Raw genomic sequence first — 22,168 nt, 5'->3', positions numbered from 1 at the left:
TGTTATCACCAGCGCGGTGGTTGGTATCGACAAACAAATCACACGATATTTAATTTAGGACGATGGTAGTCACCAGCGCGGTGATATTTAATTTAATTAAATATCACCGCATTGATATTTAATTTAATTAAGCTAATTTAGGACCGCAACCAACGCGGTGGTAGTACTAGGAAGTGGTTGGTCTCTCTTTTTAGGGATCTTAACTAACACGGTGGTAGTACAGGATAAGTGGTCACCAGCGCGGTGGTTTAACTAGCATGGTGCTAGTATTGGATAAGTTATCACCAGCACGGTGGTTGGTATCAACAGACAAATCACACAATATGACGGTGGTACCACCGCGGTGGTTGGTTGTGCATGATAACCAGCATGGTGGTAGTACCAATGCACGGTTGTTGGTATCGCACTAATCACATGATGTTTCATTTGTACGAGATGAATGCCATAAAAACATTTTCTGTTTTTCAGGATAAGTAGAATAATTTTTCCTTAGTCTCCAAATACAACCCATAATGTTCCAAATCTATTTTGAACATAGTCTTGCCCTTCTTCATCTAGGCACTGCCTGTAAATCCAACTTAATAGCTCTTACATGATGAGAGTACACAAATGTAGGCTTACTCTTATGTAATAGAGTGTAATTGTGGCCTCTCTTGGATGTTTTTTGGTACTAGATACCTCCAACTACTACATCCCACTTGCCAAATGTTTGGTCCCAATCATCCTTAAATGCTTCCTCAACCTTGTGCTTGGGTTTGGTACAAAGTATGGGTCATCTTCCTCGTTATTCCTAGAGGCAGCGATGATTGCAAAGTTATCCCCCTCTTCCAGAGCATCAGTGAGGTCATTGAAGTCCTCTCCAATCAATGGTGCATCATCATTTGTGACTGTATCTTCACACAAAGGAGAAACTTGAACTCCAATGTCCTCACAATTTTCATAATCCCCATCAAGCACATGACTGTACGTTATATGCACTAGAATTGCTATTTGCTTGTTGTGCCAGTGAGCACTTTGGAGATCTCATCTTGTTCTTGAAATGAGTAAATTTTTGTAAAATCTATGACAGAGACAATAGTGTCGTGGAAAATTGGCAAGGCACATCCTGAATTGCTTATCTTGCTATCTGGCCGTCGTGAAATTGTGAAGCACATATTTTGGGATGGATGCAACCACATGATCTATAAGCTCCCTCGGTTGAGTGCTCTTATACGATAGTAGCCATCTCTTCTTCTCGGATCCTTCAACATTGCCCATTTCAAATCTCCTCCATTTTAGAGCAAGGCTTTCCTCGACCCTCATTTCATTTGGACAGACATCATATTGTTTCTTCACACCTCAGCGTGTGCATGTACCTCTAATGCATTCAATGGAGTGCCACTGAGAGTTTGTAGGCTTTGGATAGAGCGTTGGCTCCCACACAGACCTCAGGCTACCAAACTTGCTCTCACTTGCTACACATGACGAGGATCCAGGTGCCCTGCAAATTGAGCATTCATCTAGGAGACATGAGCATCTATCTCCATGGAGTGCCACTGAGAGTTTGTAGGCTTTGGATAGAGCGTTGGCTCCCACACAGACCTCAGGCTACCAAACTTGCTCTCACTTGCTACACATGACGAGGATCCAGGTGCCCTGCAAACTGAGCATTCATCTGGGAGACATGAGCATCTATCTCCATGGAGCAATTTTCCAACATGACCAGATCTCAAGTCATTCAAACCTTGTCGGCAGGCCAGGTCAAAGTCTATGTGTGTTTTGCAACAACACACATTCCTATCTTTGAGTTTCTTCACATACCATGGCTTACAACGCTCAAAGCTCCTTTGCCCAATCGAAACGTTAGGGCTCTCAGCCATAAACTTGAGATACAACTCCGTCTATTCACCCAACCCAAAACCAGCCCCGTTGGAAATTCAGTACTTAAACTAAACAGCTACTAGATTATTCACTACAAGAAAACAAAACAATTTCAATCATCGGGTTGGTTTAGGGCAGTCAGAATTTCAACTGCCTTCAATCATTAGAAAACAAATCAATTTCACCACCCATCAATACTAATAACAAAAAGGTACATGTGAACTATATATTGCTGCTACAATTGGAAATTGAGTAATTAAACTAAACAACTACTAGAAAACAAAAAAATTATTCACTACAAGAAAACTAAACAATTTCAACCACCGGGCTGGTCTAGAACATGATCAACTATATTGCTATTTAATGTTCCAGTTCCAATCACCAGGCTGGTTTGGACGATCACATTAAGAACATCAAAACAAATCAATTACACACATTAAGAACATCAACCACTTACACACATTGAGAACATCAACCAATTACACATTAACACCATCACCAGCTCAATGTTATTGTTGTTTATTTTTGTTCCAACCATGTTGATTTAGGACAATCACATAACTGTTGTTTGACTTGAACCAGCTCGATGGCATTGCTGTTTATTTTTGTTCCAACCATATAATTGGTGTTACACCTAAACCAGCTCGGTGGTATGTTGCATGATGTTCCTACCACCAGGCTGGTTGGGCTGGTTGGGCTGGTTTAGGAAAATCACTTTAAAATTCAAACAATTTGTACTAAAGCTTTAGAGAATCACAGACAACCACCTGGTTAGGACAACCACCACTGACCTGCGTTGTCTCAAGCAAGTGTATGATGTGCTCCTCAAACTGCTTGCGTCCCGTTTGTTTTTTGCAAATGTCCTTGTTTGGAGAAACTCTCATGTTCTCGTGCCAGAACGATGTCACTCTAGCAGTGAGTTCCGTAGTCAGGCTATCTTTCCTTTTCTTGCATTCTGTTGAAGCCCACAGACTTTTCAATTCTGGATCATCTTGCATTACTTTTACTCCGCATCCAAGCAACGTTGGACCTTCTGATTGACAACATCTTCAACGTTGTGCGTCCAAGCCGTTTCTTCTTTTTTTCAGGGGGGATACCATCATAGCTAATGTTGCCCTCTTTGCAGCTGGTTGATCTAAGCTGTGCACCCCTTTCACTTTCTGTAGGCCCTCTCTTAGGTTAGAAAGTAGTGTCTCTTGTGCGTGCATCTCCTGATGTGTTGGCAAGGTTGTCACTCTATGAATTTTAGGGTGCAAGGTAAAGCTTCTAATGACACGAGACTTGTACTCATCTGAATGGCCTGATGTTGGTGCCATGAATTCTCCCACCAATCGATTGGCCACAGCTCCTGTTCTTCGCTCCGATGGCAATGTTTGAATGCGTCCATTTGCAACCGCTTCCTGCTCTGCTCTGCTCTGCAACGAGTCTTATGTCTTCTCGTTGTTTCTCCCTCTACATACATTTTGCAAAAGTGTCTTGCATTGCCGCTTTGAGCTTGTTTCCTCGTCCATGCCATTTCTTTCCTTGTCCTGCAATCTGTTCCTTGTGCCTTGACCAAGCTTTTCAGTGTTCCTATCTCTTCGCCTTTGTTTGGTTCTCTTGCAAGCCATGAAGAGCTGCATATTGCCATTGCCATCATGGAGACGATCAGACAGAGATCATCTAGCTTAAGAGGCGAGCAAAGCAAAGAAGATAGAGACCACCAAGCTGGTAAGGCCAGCAAAGCAAAGCGATCAGATAGAGACCACCGAGCTCGTCAGGTGAGCAAAGCAAAGAAGACAACTTACCAGGGTAAAGAAGACAATGCCACACCAAATCATCAGCTTGTAGGGTGGGGGACGAGCTGCATCTTGCCATTTCCTTAGAGACTATCCGACAAAGACCAGTTAGCTGGTGAGGTGAGTAAGGAAAAGAAGACGTCTTACAGAGCAAAGAAAAGAAGACAAAGAAAATGAACACAATACCTTGCAACGTAAGAGGCGGCAGGTTCTGACACATCATGCCAGGTTATGTACTTTATTCAAAACATTCGCCAGAGCGGGAGGCTTGAAAATTTGGAAGTCCGTGGGGTATTGAAATTTTCACCCGCCATGGTTTTCCCCCTCTGGCGATACATGTCAGCAAAATCTTGCCCCCAAGCAAGTGGAATGTGGCCTAAAATGCTTCAAAACACCAATAGGCCAAAGGGCACACTATTGGATTTGATGGTGTGCAATGTGAAATGCAATGACCCTTGACATGCTTATGAGTCATATAGCAAGGAACTGCAGGGACAAAGAAGCAATGAAAAATTGTAAATAGTGTTGGATTTATTATTTTAAAAGATCTTTGCACATGCAAAAATTGAACATTTTCAATTTCTTCCATTCCAAGGTGAATCAAGATACTGATATCACCAACTATCAGTGTTTTAAGACCACCATGCACTAGTCCCACTAGTGTGGATTCCATTTTTTCAATCCGTTTAGGTTTTCAACAAACCCAAAAAAAGTTATGGAGCATGCCCTCGAATGGGTATGCAAAATTTTAGCACAACATTGGAGGTCCCTTAAACCATACCAAATGTTCTTAATTGGATGTGTCCTATGGTTTAAGGAAACCATTTTTTCACACCTTAACTTTTCATGCCTAACTTTTTCACGGAAACCCATTTATTCACATGACTAAACTTTTCACGCCTAACTTTTTCACGGAAACTCATTGTTTCACGAAAACCCATTTTTTCACGCCTAAACTTTTCACAGAAACCCATTTTTTCATGCCTAACTTTTTCACGCCTAACCTTTTCATGCCTAAACTTTTCACGAAAACTTACTATTTCATGGAACCTGACTTCACGGCGGCTTGCAGATTCACGAATACACTATAGCCTCCCCTAACTACTATTAACACACCCCATGATTGCTCCTACACTAACAAACTCCTTAATTCAACTAACCTATTACCCATTATTAAAAAAAAGAGAGAAAAAGATAAAGAAAAGATGATATCAATCCCACCAGCCGATGATGCGATGGTCATGTAAAGATGTCGGCCTCAGAGTCAAAAGCTCTCGAGACCTCAGCTGTGGCTCAAGCCAACACCACTAGGTCCCCAACAAGTCAGCCAAAGAGGCCAGCGCGGGGCCCTAAGTTAAAAGTTTTAGGCCCTTATACCTAAGCCTTCCATGGGGCCATCATCAACAAAGAAGCTCTCACAGCCCATGGAAAGGTAGCCCTCCATTACCACAGTCTAGAATGCCTCCAAATACTGGAGGAGGCTGAAGTCAAAGAAAAGCTAGACAAGGTTGGTTTGGGGAAGATGGCATAGATACTCCCAAGAAGTATCGACACAGAACTGTGCGCCGCAGAGTACCTCAAGACCTCGACAAGGGGACCAAAAGGGGAACCATCACCAAAGTTGACGGTAGTTCCGAGAAAATCCTCATCACAGAAGATCTCAAACGGGATGCTCTGCAAATTGCTCTCGTTTTAGTAAAGGTCCACGCACACACCATTGACAAAATGCCTCTGGATGCAATGCTCAAGAAAGATTCTTACAACTCAAATGGAGCCGAGTACAAAAACATCCAGGATGAGGCTATAAAAAAGCTTATAGGGCCATGTCCTTGATGCTGCAGGTGAAGCCCGTGGTGGACAGATATAACAGGGTCACCTTGAACAGGATTGCAAAAGCACATGAGGAGAAAGAAGAAGACTGGGCATACTATGTCCATAAGGAGATGGAGAACTACTTAAAGGCCCACCAATCCAAATTCTGTAACCCATACCTACTCACACGGGTTCTAAATCAAGTAGCAAAAAGGCCTCTCAAAGATCTCGAACCAGAGGAGCACATGCAGTTGGCACTGCTACTAGACCAATCCAAATTATGGCTGAAGATAGCAAGAGGGGCAGGCTATCTTGCTGGAGACCCAGGCAATCATGGAGGAGATCAAGAAGGGGCGAAAGAAGAAGACAGATAAGAAGATGAGGGGAGTACTTCTGGATATAGTTGCTGAGTCACAGAGATTAGAGGAGGAGGTGGCCCAGGAAATCCGCACATACCAAGAGGCATTGCAAGAGACCACTCTCAGCCAAGCCACACAGGAGCCCCCCTGCAACAAGTTACTCCTTTGACAAGCCTAGCTCAACTAATATTTATAGATCTATCTCCCCTTAAAGAATCAACTGTGGTAGACACGCCAATAGAGACAACGCCTGAAGAACAAGAAGCACCAATACAGGCTGAGGAAAGATAAGGTGTTGAGGCGGCCATAGCTCTAGTACAACAAACAGAGGCCCCGATTGACATAAGCAAAAGACATCAAAGTCCAAAGACATCCAGTCCAAGCAAGAGAAGGTGGTTGGAAGATGAAGTAAGAATACCCCAGATGGCCTCCCTGTATAACATAGACTATCTGCAAGAGACCATGGAAGGACTAGATGAGCTACTCAACTAACCACAGATTGGGCTAGAAGAAGAAGCAAGAACAAGTGCAATCTGGGAGCAAGAACAAAAGGTATGGCGGTGCCACCTCCTCACAACGCACATGCTCCACGACCGTAAATAGGTAAAGGATGCATCAACACAAGTGCAAGAATTAAAAGCCAACTTGGAAGCAACACTGAAGCTACCCATAAGGATGTCATCATGAAGAGCTTGAAGGCCATGGAGGAGCAAGAGAAAAGGTATAACACCCTGGAGAGCAATAACATGGTCCTCAACCAAACAATCGTGTAAACAATCAAGGAAAATGTGGACCTCAACGCAAAATTAGAACAAGCTAAGGAGCAGCTTTAGAAAGAGGTCACCCACATAAATGAGCTAACTACACTTCATGCACACCAAATACAGGAGCTCCAAACCAATTCCAGAGACAAAGAAGAAGATTTGCAATGCCAAATCCAGCAGCTAACAACATAGCTAAAGGCAGTAGAGGAAAGGGAAACTCATTTACAACATGAGAGGGAACAAACAAACAAGGCCCATGCAGAAAAGATTAGAACACTAAATGACACAATAAGTGCAAGCCAGGTTGAAGCACAAAGAAAATGGTTTGGCACACCAAGAGGCAATGGCGTAGCTTACACAACAACTACACGACACTTAGAGGATAGCTACCCAAAGGCTCCAATAAATCACCGAAGCTTAGGAAAAAGAAGCAACCACCAGGTGGGCCCAAGAAGACGCAACCATAAGAAAACTCCCATTCTTATGGTAGGGTCAACATCTCTTTCAATATTTTGTTTAATTAGGGTCAGTTCTCCTAGGCCTATATCTTTAAATAGATTTATGTCATACAGAAGTAGAGAGAGTGTTAGTGTAGACAAAAGACAGGTAAGAGTTAGAGGAGGGGCCCGAGGAGTTACTGGCAATGGACCCAACTCGGAGGCACGCTCAAGGAGGAGGCGGAGATCATCGTTAGGCTCTGGCCACCGACTTCTATCTTGGACCACTAGCCAACGCTCTAACTCTTGTAGTAGGCGGGAGTCAATGTTGCTAAGGAGGTTTGAAATTTCCATTTCTCGAACCATCCTTGCAACATCTAATTCCTGGGGAGACTTAATATTAACTAATCCACAAGACATCTTCTTCTACCCTTTACATCATATAGTGTTAAACCTACGTAGTTGGTGTCGCTGTTCTCCAAAATTCCAAAATTCTAGACAGTGTTGAAAAATTAGACTTGTTTGTCCTAGATGACATTCCTAAGACGCCTGCCCACTATGAGGTAGTAGCACATAGTTACAAATGGATTATTAGTCATGGGGGTGGCTAGAAGTATATAACACTCACCAGCATCTAAATTTATGTGAGTCCACTTTGTATCATCCTTTTGGCATTCTAAAACTCTACTCTAATATCTACAAGCACTTAGAAGCCATGCTAACAAATGTACAATATAATTTTGATGCTACCCACATTGAATATCCCACTATCAATTCCGAAGAAATTTCAGACTTACAAGAATTTATTAAGTCTCATAAGCCTAGCCACCCACCCCCTAGCACGGGTAAGGGTCAAGAACAATCCTCTTCTTCATTTTCAAAATCAACTTACCCTATGTATTCTAATGTCGCTAATCTACTTAACCCATATCCTAACACCCACTTACTATAACACATCTCAAGCTGACTGCATTTTCTCAACCTTCAATTCTCCAGAGATAGATTTTTCCACTAACCCTCTCGCACGCCCCCCCCAGAAGCTTACTCGAAAATCACCCCAACAAAACAGCACAATGTGCCATACCCTCTTCGAGCTCCATGCCCTGAATTAGAAGAACTACTTACATTAGCTGTAGAGGGTACATTATGGGCGAATGTGGCAAGGCACACAAAGTTGGCAAACCCCCAGTTAGCTGATCTACTGGAAATATGGATCGTTACAATCATGATCAGATACTGCTCTTAAGGTGGAGGAAAGCACACCCTATACACACAAGAGGTGGCTATGCCACCATAGTAACCAATGAAGGGCAACCTAGATTGGAAAACTTTGGCATACAACCAGACTGGCGAAAGGAGTACTTGGCAATTCCGAAATATAGCCAAGTCTATATGGGCACGCCACCAACACTGCGGGTGGATCCTTTATACATGCTAGTTAAAAGAAGATGGACACCACCACTAGAATTTCAAGAAGCCAAAAGGCATGACTCACATGTTTGCTACAACTTCCCAATTTTCATACTAGCATCATTTGCAAACATACAAGAGCAAAGACAGCAAATGCTTACAGAATTCCAGACCCCACAATTGTGGCTAGTGTCAGATTTTTAAAATTGGTGGTGGTGCTGATAGACCAACCCAAGGAGCCCTACGATGGGTATGAAGCAGAACACCTAAAGTTCGACATGAACCAAGGGCCATCTGCTCTGATAGGGGTATCATGCTTTACTACCACCAACTGTAATGTCTTCCAAGCTACATGCATATAACATTCAAAGACATGGGGGTGAATACAGGAATATGGAGATCCCACTCAGCATTCCGACACACACTCAAAAAGCTCCAATCTAGAAGGAACTTTTACCGACATGAGTTCGGTGACCAATTCTTTCGACCTCGGTAACAAGTTCTGCAGACAGAACCTACATTAGGAAGGGGGGATGTTAATCCCGTTTTGTATTAACAAACATGATCCTCCAATTGAGGACATTAACAAGTGTCATGAAACGACACTATAAAAGTTGTACATTATGAGATATTGGCCACCCAAGGCCTAGTAAGTAAGTTTTGGGTGCCCAAGTGTGAATAAGGGCCAAATGTATATAAGGCATTTTCTCATAATGAAAAGACACAATCCCCTTTGTACTATAGAGAGCTCTTCCTTGTGTCTTGAGAGAGATTGAGAGAGAGAGAGAGCATTCTAGCATTGTTCCTCTTCTATACTTGTTTGATTCATGCTTGTGTGGAAGAGTGAGAGAGAGAGAGAGAGTGATTGCCTTATGTGATGGTGTGAGCGACTCTACGGTGATAGCGTGGAGGTGGAGCTTAACAAGTGAGATTGGAGGCCACAAGGGACTCAAGTTCGAAGCATTGGTAAGTGCCCTACGATAGTTATGATCTATTGCTCTTCCTTTAGGTGAACGTGTTGAGTTCCCTCTTGGAGGTGTGGTAGCCCATAACAACCCAAAACCCAATCTTTGCGTGATGTAAAGAACCCTAGTTACTTCTCTCACATGATATCCCTCCATATGCATGCACTATGGTGGCATGTCCAAATACAATGCTTTATCGACTCGGTCCATTTATGACACCTGCAGCATACCCCATCTGAGATAGATCTCTTTCTAGCTTTTTCACCTACCATTAAGCACTCAACCAAGACTTTCTAAAGAAACAAACGATCCTTTAAAGGAACTAGCAGAGCCCATAGAGAATTTAGGATATCACTAAGCTTCCTAGGACTTAAGGAATACCCCCATGTTTTCTTGACTTTGACGTGAAGGGAACCCCAACCTACTGATTTGTGATAGAATTTGTGATAGAATTTTTGTTGAGATATCAAGATCAAATAGTGCTACGGTGGACATTGATGACCTGCCTGGGTAATAGCTTCCGCACTTATGTCACTAGAATAGTTGGTGAGATTATGGTCGATATGCCGCTAATAATGGATGATAGGCTGTGTGACAGCCACTTTGGAGTACTAGAGTTATGGCATAGTTATAGCATCAGCTCATATACTCAGGTTCAGACCGACTACTTTGTATGTTGTTCTAGGAGAGTACTTTCCCTTTATGTATGTACTCTTATCTTTTAGATACATGGTTGTCAAGAAGAGAAGAAGATAGAAGAAAATTCAGCCATCCATCTCTCTTGTGTCTTGTACTCTCTCGTGTGTGTGTGTGTGTGTGTGTGTGTGTGTGTTTGCTTGGAAGGAACTCAAGCTCTCTCTCTCCCCCACATTCTCTTTATCATATCAGAGCTTTGGTTCGTGTGAGAGCTAAGAGGCAAGAAAGAGGAAAGAACAAGAAAGCAAGGAAGCGGTAAACAGGTAAGAGCATCACCATCTCTTTCCCTTCTTGTGAGATCCCTGTTCCCACCGAGTAACGGATTCAGGATACTGGCAGCGAAAGTAGCACTTCTCGTGTGGGACAGGGGTCCCACATTCGGGGCCTCACCCACGGATATCCGGATAAGAGACTAACCCGTCGGTTGTTCCAAAACCGAACCCGGAAAAACTTCCTTTACCGGAAAGCACGGGTGATTCCACCAGGAAAACTTTTACTCTAACGTAGTCAGGCCCTTACTGATCAAACAGATCCGACTGCATCTATAAAGATACTTGGTCAGATCAAGGAAGAAACTTGCACTTGGATCATTGGGATCAACGCTTTTTTCCCCATCAAGAGGCACAGCCGTTGATTCCTATCCATAGAACAATTACTATCCGGGATTTGCTTTATCTATCGTAGTAACAGAATTTGAGTCTCGATTTACGGATTCATCAGTCCAGCCTAACCCCATCCGATCCCATGGGTTAGCCAACCACCCAACCACTGTAGTGATGGGATCCAATTAAGAATTTGGTTAGGTTTTGTCCCGGGTACCAAGGAAAAGAGTTCCAAGGCCCCTTAGCCGGAAATTCATGCAAAAATAAAACTAGTCACACCACTTACACACCCCCAATATGAAATTGCCTTTTCACAGATTCAACCAGTTTTAAAACAATCTTTTAATAAAACCATAGTATCATTGATCACCATCTTCCAATTTATCCAATTGATTCTTAATTTCCCATCATTCCTTCATCAGAGTATTTATGGCATCATTGGCAACTAGAACGCTCAGGGGTCGTTTCGATAGTTCCTAGCCCATAATACTCGGCAATATAATCACTTATCAAGATGGACTCTCGTTGAAGATCAGCAAGATCAACCAACAGATCCATATAAAGAGCCATGGACTCATCCATTGAAGACCAGCAAGGTCAATCAACCAGATCCATGCCCGATTTCAGAAAACAACTCTTACTCCTTGTTCCAATATCTTCCTCGACGCACGCGTGGGTATCCTAGGCGACCCAGAGCCCGAGCACCGTATGGTCAGCACCCTCTAGGATCCTTCGCAGGTGACCTAGCGCTTCACTCATAGGCCGCTTCCTTGGCCCCTCATCCACCGTACCGGAAGCTCACCATTTTAATCGCACCGAGGCTGGTCAAGACCTCGGTCGACCTTGCTACGCAAGACGTCCTCCATTGACTCTCCGTCAGCAGTTGCAACTTTATCAGTTAGGTCCACGACCTTAATCACAAGACGGTCAAAATGCTTCCCCAGCATTCTTGACATAAAACAGTCATTTACAAACAGCATTTACAAACAGTTTACAAATACAGTTTCTATATTAACTCTCATTTTTCCACATTATCCCTCATCAACCCACATTACTTATTCCACATTCCATTTATATGTGTACTCATCCAATCACATCATTTTCCATCTCCTCACTTTAGATTCCTTCACATCACATATCATATATTCACATCCATACATCTACGTCTACATGCATACACCTACCTCCACATTCTCATCCACATCTATACATCTACATCTACATGCATACATCCACATCTCCATTCACATCCACATCTATACATCTATATCTATATGCATACATCCACATCTCCATTCACATCCACGTCTATACATCTACATCTACATGCATACATCCACATCTATACATCTACATCTACATGCATACATCCACATCTCCATGCATACATCCACATCCACATTCACGCTCACATCCATACATCTACATCTACATGCATACATCTATATCTCCATGCATACATCCACATCCACATCCACATCTATACATCTACATCTACATGCATACATCTACATCTACATGCATACATCCACATCTCCATTCACATCCACATCTATACATCTACATCTACATCTACATCTATATGCATACATCCACATCTATACATCTACATCTACATCTATATGCATACATCCACATCTCCATTCACATCCACATCTATATATCTACATCTACATGCATACATCCATATCTCCATGCATACATCCACATCCACATTCTCGCTCACATCCATACATCTACATCTACATGCATACATCTATATCTCCATGCATACATCCACATCCACATCTATACATCTATACATCTACATGCATACATCCACATCTCCATTCACATCCACATCTATACATCCACATCTCCATTCACATCCACATCTATACATCTAAATGCATACATCCACATCTCCATTCACATCCACATCTATACATCTACATCTACATGCATACATCCACACCTCCATTCACATCCACATCTATACATCTACATCTACATGCATACATCCACATCCATATCTATACATCTACATCTACATGCATACATCCATATCTCCATTCACATCCATATCTATACATCTACATCTACATGCATACATCTACATCTACATGCATACATCCACATCTCCATTCACATCCATATCTATACATCTACATCTACATGCATACATCCATATCTCCATTCACATCCACATCTATACATCTACATCTACATGCATACATCCACATCTCCATGCATACATCCACATCCACATTCATACTCACATCCATACATCTATATCTACATGCATACATCCACATCTCCATGCATAATAAAATTCTTTTAATTAAACTAGGATGATAGTTCCTAGAATATGGTAGGAAATCCTCTTTTCATGCTTTGAATGAATTTATTTTATGTGTAAATTTTTATAAAATTTTGCCATAGCTCCGCTACTATAACTGATAAATCTCAATTATTTTAAAAGGTAGGTTATCTTTAAGAGAATGATTAGAATGATCCCTAATTGTATCATTAACCCTTAATGGATTAAATAAAAAAATAATCATAAACTAAAAGCATAGATAAAAAAAACTATTAATTTATTCTCAAGCATAGATTAATCTTGGATTAAGAAAAAGCTTTATGAAAAGCTTCATTTGGATTGAGAATGGGTAATGAGTATGACCATTTCTTAAGTGAGAGAGAGAAAAAACCATTAGCATTAAACATAAATAGAAATTTATGTAATTCTTTACTATCATTAATTAATTAACTTCAAAAGCATTTCAAAAACCATACCAATTAAGCTTCTCAAGCTTGAGAGGGGTTGAGAAGAGAGAATCATTGAGAAATTATAGAAAAGATCAAAATTCACTATACTTACCTTATAATTTGCTTGATTCTTTGTTCACGGTAGAGGCCCCCAACCAATCAATTGGTTTAGTATGTTGATGGAGCCACCAATGGGGATTTAAGAAAGAGAGAAGTATCAAAAACTAGTGAATTATTAAAGAATTCATAGTTCTTGGCTTAGGTGGAGTAGAGTAACAATGCATAAGACACTATATTTTTTTCAACAAGGGAAGGCTTCTATTTATAGGAAAAATTGAGCTCCTAACCAAACAAACTGATTCTAGAATTTTCCAAGTCAGTTTGGTTGAAATTGGACTAGATTTGAACCTAGTTTGGTTACTTTTTGATTCGGTTTGGTTCCATTTTGATTTGGTTTGGTTCAAGAGAGATGAGAGATAAAAATATCACATTATTTTTGAGTTTAAAACTCATTCAAGCATGTGAAATATACACCTCCTTTAAAAAACTCCCCTTCCTTACATATGTGTCAAAATGGAATAATTATACCCAAAATATCTCATATTTTTAATATTGCTCATAGTTTTTTACTAATAAACCTTGTACATTTTCAACTCTTCATCTTATGTGAGCATTTACTCATTTTTGGATACTCAATTTATCTCATTTTTTTGATATTACTCATAGTTTTTTACTAATAAACCTTGTACATTTTCAACTCTTCATCTTATGTGAGCATTTACTCATTTTTGGATACTCAATTTATCTCATTTTTTTGATATTACTCATAGTTTTTTACTAGTAAACCTTGTACATTTTCAACTCTTCATCTTATGTGAGCATTGACTCATTTTTGGGTATCTTCTTTTACAAATAGGATTTATCTCCTTCCTACACATGGATTGATGCTATTGGCCCATAGGAACCTTAATTGGACCATAATCCAAAAATTTCTGAAAATCTAGACCCTTAGACTAAGGTTCTTTATACCTATTTCCAATTAATTCCAATTGCACATTGGAAAATTCTTTCTGAATTTCTGTTTCAGGGGAATTCATTTTAATAAGGTGAGATATTTTTCTATCCAAAAATATTCAAAATCTAAATATTCTCTCTCTAGAATATTTTCTCTCTCTAGGTTAAAACAGTTAGAAACAAGGTCTTTATATTTCTGAAGAGGCATTGATTATAGGGGAAGATACTAGACATCAAAAGGGGGGTTGGGAGAGGAATCTTACATTCTACCCCATTTAAAAAACGCGAGATGTCCTCATCTTGCAACTTGGGATAATTTCGCAAGATGCACGAATAAAGATTAACCACCAAGAAAAGTCTCAAAGAGAGTAAGATTCAAGACAAGAACAAGATTTAAACTTTATTCATTCTCGGAATATATACAGTAAAGATAGAAGAACTCTTTACACTTCCATAAGCCCGTCCATCATATGGTCACAAAAGCAGCACTCACAAGCTGCGCACGTATAAGGTAACTCATCTATGGGAATAATTCTGTTGGTTATTGCCGCACCTATCTCAGTGATATGAGGTGATCTAACAAAAGGATCTCTGAGAGGCAAGCCAAAAATGGGATAAAGGCATATCTTCTGATGAGGAAGAAAACACGCCAGTAAGAAGACTCGCTCAGAAAACCCAAGATGTCTTGATCTCATGACGCAGTAGTATCGGGGACCCAAACCCAAAGCTTCAATAACCATGGCCAAGCGGACATTGTTACGAAAGTGCTGCTGACCCCAGGGTGCTACCCTAGTTATGTCTTGATAGGTCCGCCATTTGGTCTGAGCTACAAAAGTTCCTAGGTGAGGAAAAAGTGAGCGCTCATACTGTTCTATAAAATCTTTCTTCACAGACTCGCTTGCATCTTGAAGGTGAGAAATCATCATGGATAAAACTAGTTCTTGCTGCTAAGCCATGAAGGAGATTAAGAAAGAAAGGAGATCGATGGAAGTCAGATTACTGTGAGCGATAAGTAAAAGTTACGACTTATATAAAGGGGAGCTAGCGTAACCTAGAAGCCAACAGTATCTTGCTACTGAAGTTTTACCGTCTTTCCATGATTTGTGTTTGGCACATATATCTATAGAAGGCTTACATGAATACATTATGAACTTTGAGATGAGGAGGTAAAAGAAGCTCGTAAGTTAAGTCACTTACTTTTTTTGAATTCAGATAAGGCTCACAATATCTGGGGGATAACTTCTTAAACTCCCCAATAGATAAAGAACTTCTTTTGGGCCATACTCGAATGAAGACCAAAACCTTGGTATCCAAAACACCGATTTTTACTTCTGAATTCATTGTTCTGAATCCTTAAAACAGGTGGAACTCCTGAGAAGTATTCTAGGGAAAAGGGTCTTCCTTTTTTAAACAGAATCTTTCTTTTATTTTAGAGAGGAAATAATTATAAGATCAAAAAGGGAGATTCTTACTCCTGTATACCTCGAAGGCTGGGGAGGAATCTTACATTCTACCCCACTTAAAAAAGTGCGAGATGTCCTCATCTCGCAAGGTAGAGGACAACTCTTTTTCTTAAGATCCAATTTTATTCTGGGGTTCCTTATATTCTGGTCAACCCAACAGAATACTGGGATAAATATCCCTTATATAGAACTCATCATTAAATATAATTCATTCGGATCATAACATTCATATTTTTAACGCGATAACGGTCCATTAGACCGTAAATTTCTTTCTGAGCATTCCTCCCTGAACATTCCTCCACGAAAATTTCAGTCAAGTAAGTTCTCAATTTGTCATCCCTTAACTTGGTCTACCGGTCAAGTGTTAACAGTAGCAATCTGACAGCACAATCATAGTGATTTGCTGAATTCATTATCATCATCCCAGTTATGAATATCATCACAGGGACTCGTCCCATTCACCCTCATTGAGGTTTCGTTATATTTCAACTAAATTTCAGAAATCATCATTTTTCAATCAGAATTTTCAATCAGAATCCAAATCAATTCATCAATTGTCAAACAGAATTAAAAATCATATCAACCACATTCGAAATCATTATCTGGATAGCATTAACGCTTATAATTTCAAGTCTTAGATTTACTCGTATATACTGTCAGTAAAGAGCTACAGTTATACTCTCGGTATATACGGGTAGTCACGGCCCTTGGAATTATAAGGTAAATACCATCATGTCTAGGCCTCAAGCAAGTCAGGGATTCTATATAATTGCGGTACTTCCATCTGAAGACCCAATTACCAAATTACGAATTTCAGTTTGAATATCAAATTGTATGAATTATATCACACAATTATAACCTTTTTGTGTTTCTTGATAAATTTTTGACATATTTGTCTTCTCAGTTGATCTTTATTAACCAAATGCTCTGATACCAACTGTGAGATCCCTGTTCCCACCGAGCGCAACGGATTCAGGATACTGGCAACGGAAGTAGCACTTCTCGTGCGGGACAGGGGTCCCACATTCGGGGCCTCATCCACAGATATCCGGATAAGAGACTAACCCGTCGGTTGTTCCAAAACCAAACCCGAAAAAACTTCCTTTACCGGAAAGCACGGGTGATTCCACCAGGAAAACTTTTACTCTAACGTAGTCAGGCCCTTACTGATCAAACAGATCCGACTGCATCTATAAAGATACTTGGTCAGATCAAGGAAGAAACTTGCACTTGGATCATTGGGATCAATGCTTTTTTCCCCATCAAGAGAGGCACAGCCGTTGATTCCTATCCATAGAACAATTACTATCCGGGATTTGCTTTATCTATCGTAGTAACAGAATTTGAGTCTCGATTTACGGATCCATCAGTCCAGCCTAACCCCATCCGATCCCATGGGTTAGCCAACCGCCCAACCACTGTAGTGATGGGATCCAATTAAGAACTTGGTTAAGTTTTGTCCCGGGTACCAAGGAAAAGAGTTCCAAGGCCCCCTAGCCGGAAATTCATGCAAAAATAAAACTAGTCACACCACTTACACACCCAATATGAAATTGCCTTTTCACAGATTCAACCAGTTTTAAAACAATCTTTTAATAAAACCATAGTATCATTGATCACCATCTTTCAATTTATCCAATTGATTCTTAATTTCCCATCATTCCTTCATCAGAGTATCTATGGCATCATTGGCAACTAGAACGCTCAGGGGCCGTTTGGATAGTTCCTAGCCCATAATACTCGGCAATATAATCACTTATCAAGATGGACTCTCGTTGAAGATCAGCAAGATCAACCAACAGATCCATATAAAGAGCCATGGACTCATCCATTGAAGACCAGCAAGGTCAATCAACCAGATCCATGCCCGATTTCAGAAAACAACTCTTACAATATCTTCCTCGACGCACGCGTGGGTATCCTAAGTGACCCAGAGCCCGAGCACCGTATGGTTAGCACCCTCTAGGATCCTTCGTCGCGCACGTGACCTAGCGCTTCATTCATAGGCCGCTTCCTTGGCCCCTCATCCACCGTACCGGAAGCTCACCATTTTAATCGTACCGAGGCTGGTCAAGACCTCGGCCGACCTTGCTACGCGAGACGTCCTCCATTGACTCTCCATCCAGCAGTTGCAACTTTATCAGTTAGGTCCACGACCTTAATCACAAGACGGTCAAAATGCTTCCCCAGTATTCTTGACATAAAACAGTCATTTACAAACAGCATTTACAAACAGTTTACAAATATAGTTTCTATATTAACTCTCATTTTTCCACATTATCCCTCATCAACCCACATTACTTATTCCACATTCCATTTATATGTGTACTCATCCAATCACATCATTTTCCATCTCCTCACTTTAGATTCCTTCACATCACATATCATATATTCACATCCATACATCTACGTCTACATGCATACACCTACCTCCACATTCTCATCCACATCTATACATCTACATCTACATGCATACATCCACATCTCCATTCACATCCACATCTATACATCTACATCTATATGCATACATCCACATCTCCATTCACATCCACATCTATACATCTACATCTACATGCATACATCCACATCTCCATGCATACATCCACATCCACATTCATGCTCACATCCATACATCTACATCTACATGCATACATCTACATCTCCATGCATACATCCACATCCACATCTATACATCTACATCTACATGCATACATCCACATCTCCATTCACATCCACATCTATACATCTAAATGCATACATCCACATCTCCATTCACATCCACATCTATACATCTACATCTACATGCATACATCCACACCTCCATTCACATCCACATCTATACATCTACATCTATATGCATACATCCACATCTCCATTCACATCCACATCTATACATCTACATCTACATGCATACATCCACATCTCCATGCATACATCCACATCCACATTCACGCTCACATCCATACATCTACATCTACATGCATACATCTACATCTCCATGCATACATCTACATCCACATCTATACATCTACATCTACATGCATACATCCACATCTCCATTCACATCCACATCTATACATCTAAATGCATACATCCACATCTCCATTCACATCCACATCTATATATCTACATCTACATGCATACATCCACACCTCCATTCACATCCACATCTATACATCTACATCTACATGCATACATCTACATCTCCATTCACATCCATATCTATACATCTACATCTACATGCATACATCCATATCTCCATTCACATCCACATCTATACATCTACATCTACATGCATACATCCACATCTCCATGCATACATCCACATCCACATTCATACTCACATCCATACATCTACATCTACATGCATACATCCACATCTCCATGCATAATAAAATTCTTTTAATTAAACTACGATGATAGTTTCTAGAATATGGTAGGAAATCCTCTTTTCATGCTTTGAATGAATTTATTTTATGTGTAAATTTTTATAAAATTTTGCCATAGCTCCGCTACTATAACTGATAAATCTCAATTATTTTAAAAGATAGGTTATCTTTAAGGGAATGATTAGAATGATCCCTAATTGGATCATTAACCCTTAATGGATTAAATAAAAAAATAATCATAAACTAAAAGCATAGATAAAAAAAACTATTAATTTATTCTCAAGCATAGATTAATCTTGAATTAAGAAAAAGCTTTATGAAAAGCTTCATTTGGATTGAGAATGGATAATGAGTATGACCATTTCTTAAGTGAGAGAGAGAAAAAACCATTAGAATTAAACATAAATAGAAATTTATGTAATTCTTTACTATCATTAATTAATTAACTTCAAAAGCATTTCAAAAACCATACCAATTAAGCTTCTCAAGCTTGAGAGGGATTGAGAAGAGAGAATCATTGAGAAATTATAGAAAAGATGAAAATTCACTATACTTACCTTATAATTTGCTTGATTCTTTGTTCACGGTAGAGGCCCCCAACCAATCAATTGGTTTAGTATGTTGATGGAGCCACCAATGGGGATTTAAGAAAGAGAGAAGTGTCAAAAACTAGTGAATTATTAAAGAATTCATAGTTCTTGGCTTAGGTGGAGTAGAGTAACAATGCATAGGACACTATATTTTTTTCAACAAGGGAAGGCTTCTATTTATAGGAAAAATTGAGCTCCTAACCAAACAAACTGATTCTAGAATTTTCCAAGTCAGTTTGGTTGAAATTGGACTAGATTTGGACCTAGTTTGGTTACTTTTTGATTCGGTTTGGTTCCATTTTGATTTGGTTTGGTTCAAGAGAGATGAGAGATAAAAATATCACATTATTTTTGAGTTTAAAACTTATTCAAGCATGTGAAATATGTGGATGACTTGATTATCACTGGTGATAGTGATGTTGACATATATGATGTCAGGAGGATTTTGAAGCAAAAGTTGACATATATGATGTCAGGAGGCTTTTGAAGAAAAGTTTGAAGAAAAGTTTGAGATGAAGGATTTGGGTAAGCTGCGGTATTTTTTAGGCATAGAGGTGGTGAGATCACCTCATGGCGTTTTGTTATTGTAGAGGCAATATGGCACGGGCATGTTGTCCAAGTATGGTATGATAGGCTGTAAGCCTATTTTAGTGCCATTGGAGTAGAACACAAAGCTTTCTGCAGATACAGGTGAGCTTTTGGAGGACCCCACTACATACATGCACATAGTGTGTTGTTTGATCTACATGACCATTACTAGGCCAAACTTGAGCTATGTTGTTGGACTTGTGAGCCAGTTTATGCAGGCCCCTAGGAAGCACACTTGGTTGTGCTAGACAAATTCTCAGGTACATAAAGTCCACAGTTGATTATGGACTTTTCTCTATGAGGTTGGTATAGAGATACAACTACATGCATACACAAATGCTGATTGGGCTGGTAGTGTTGCTGTAAGATTTCTCCTCAGCCTGAATAATGAATAAGCCTTTACTTCATTACCCTGTAATCATTCCATGTTTCTGAATACAAGAAAATATTATTTTTCCTTGTTTTGCCTAGTGAGATAAACATTTCTAGAGAGTGGTAATTCAATATTGGGATATTTTTGGATATATAAATTCTACAAATATCAAAAATATGTTTCCCTGAAACAAAAAATCAAAATAAATTTTCCAAGGTGCAATTGGAATTAATTAAAAATGATTTAGAAGACCTTAGTCTAAGGGTCAAGATTTTCTAAAAATTTTAGATTATGGTCCAATTAAGGTTCCTATGGACCAATAAGATTAATCCAAGTGTTGGGATGAGCTAAATCCAATGAATAAAAGAAAATACCCAAAAATGAGTAAATGCCCACATAAGATGAAGAGTTGACTGAGTACAAGATTTATTAGTTAAAAATTATGAAATATTACTAAAAAAATGAGATATTTTAGAGTAATCATTCATTTTTGACACGTTGGTAAGGAAAAGGGGGGGGGCCTTCAAGGAGGTGCCTATTTCACATGTATGGAGGAGTTTTAAACTAAAAAATAATAGGATATTTTTATCTCTCCTCTCTCCCCTGGATCAAACCAAATAAAAAAGGAAGCCAAACTGGTCCAAATTTAGCCAAACTAAAGCTGAAAAATTCTAGAACTTAGTTGGACTTGGTTAGTGGCCCCCCTCACCTATAAATAGACCCTCATTCTTTTGTATTCTCATCTGAACTAAACTATGCCGGTATTACTCTAAGTTAAGCTTATTTTCTATTATCCTCTAAAAATCCTCTACAAATTGAAGAGATTGGAGCTTCTCTCTCTCTTCAATCTTCCTTGGAGTCTTCATCAACATACCAAACCAATTGATTGGTTGGGGGCCTCTCCACTGACTAAAGAATCAAGCAAATTAATAAGTAAAGTGTGGTTTATGGTCTTTTTTCTTAAATCTCAAAATGTTTCTCACTTAACCCCTCTCAAGCTTGAGAAGCATTCAATTGAATGGCTCTTTAATGCAATTGGAACTCTCTAATGAATTTTAGTGATAAATCTTATAAATTTTACATTTATGCTTAAATTAAAATATTTTTTAAGCATATCTCTCCCCACCCCAAAGAATGGTCGTTCCTATGACCTATTCTATATTCAAATGATGCTTCTCCATGAAGCATTTCTCAAATCTAAAAGTCATTTCTATGCTTGTCAAATTTGAGGCCAAAGAAGTGACTTTTTAATGCTTTTATGCTACTTAATTTATGAAAAACTTAGGAATCAAGTCCATAATTGGATATTGATCCTAATGA

The sequence above is a fragment of the Cibotium barometz genome, chromosome 24 (genome assembly GCF_041138505.1).
Source record: "Cibotium barometz isolate CiBa-2024 chromosome 24, ASM4113850v1, whole genome shotgun sequence".
Classification (NCBI taxonomy): domain Eukaryota; kingdom Viridiplantae; phylum Streptophyta; class Polypodiopsida; order Cyatheales; family Cibotiaceae; genus Cibotium; species Cibotium barometz.
The sequence above is the reverse complement of the archived record's forward strand: the minus strand, read 5'-3'. Positions refer to the sequence as shown.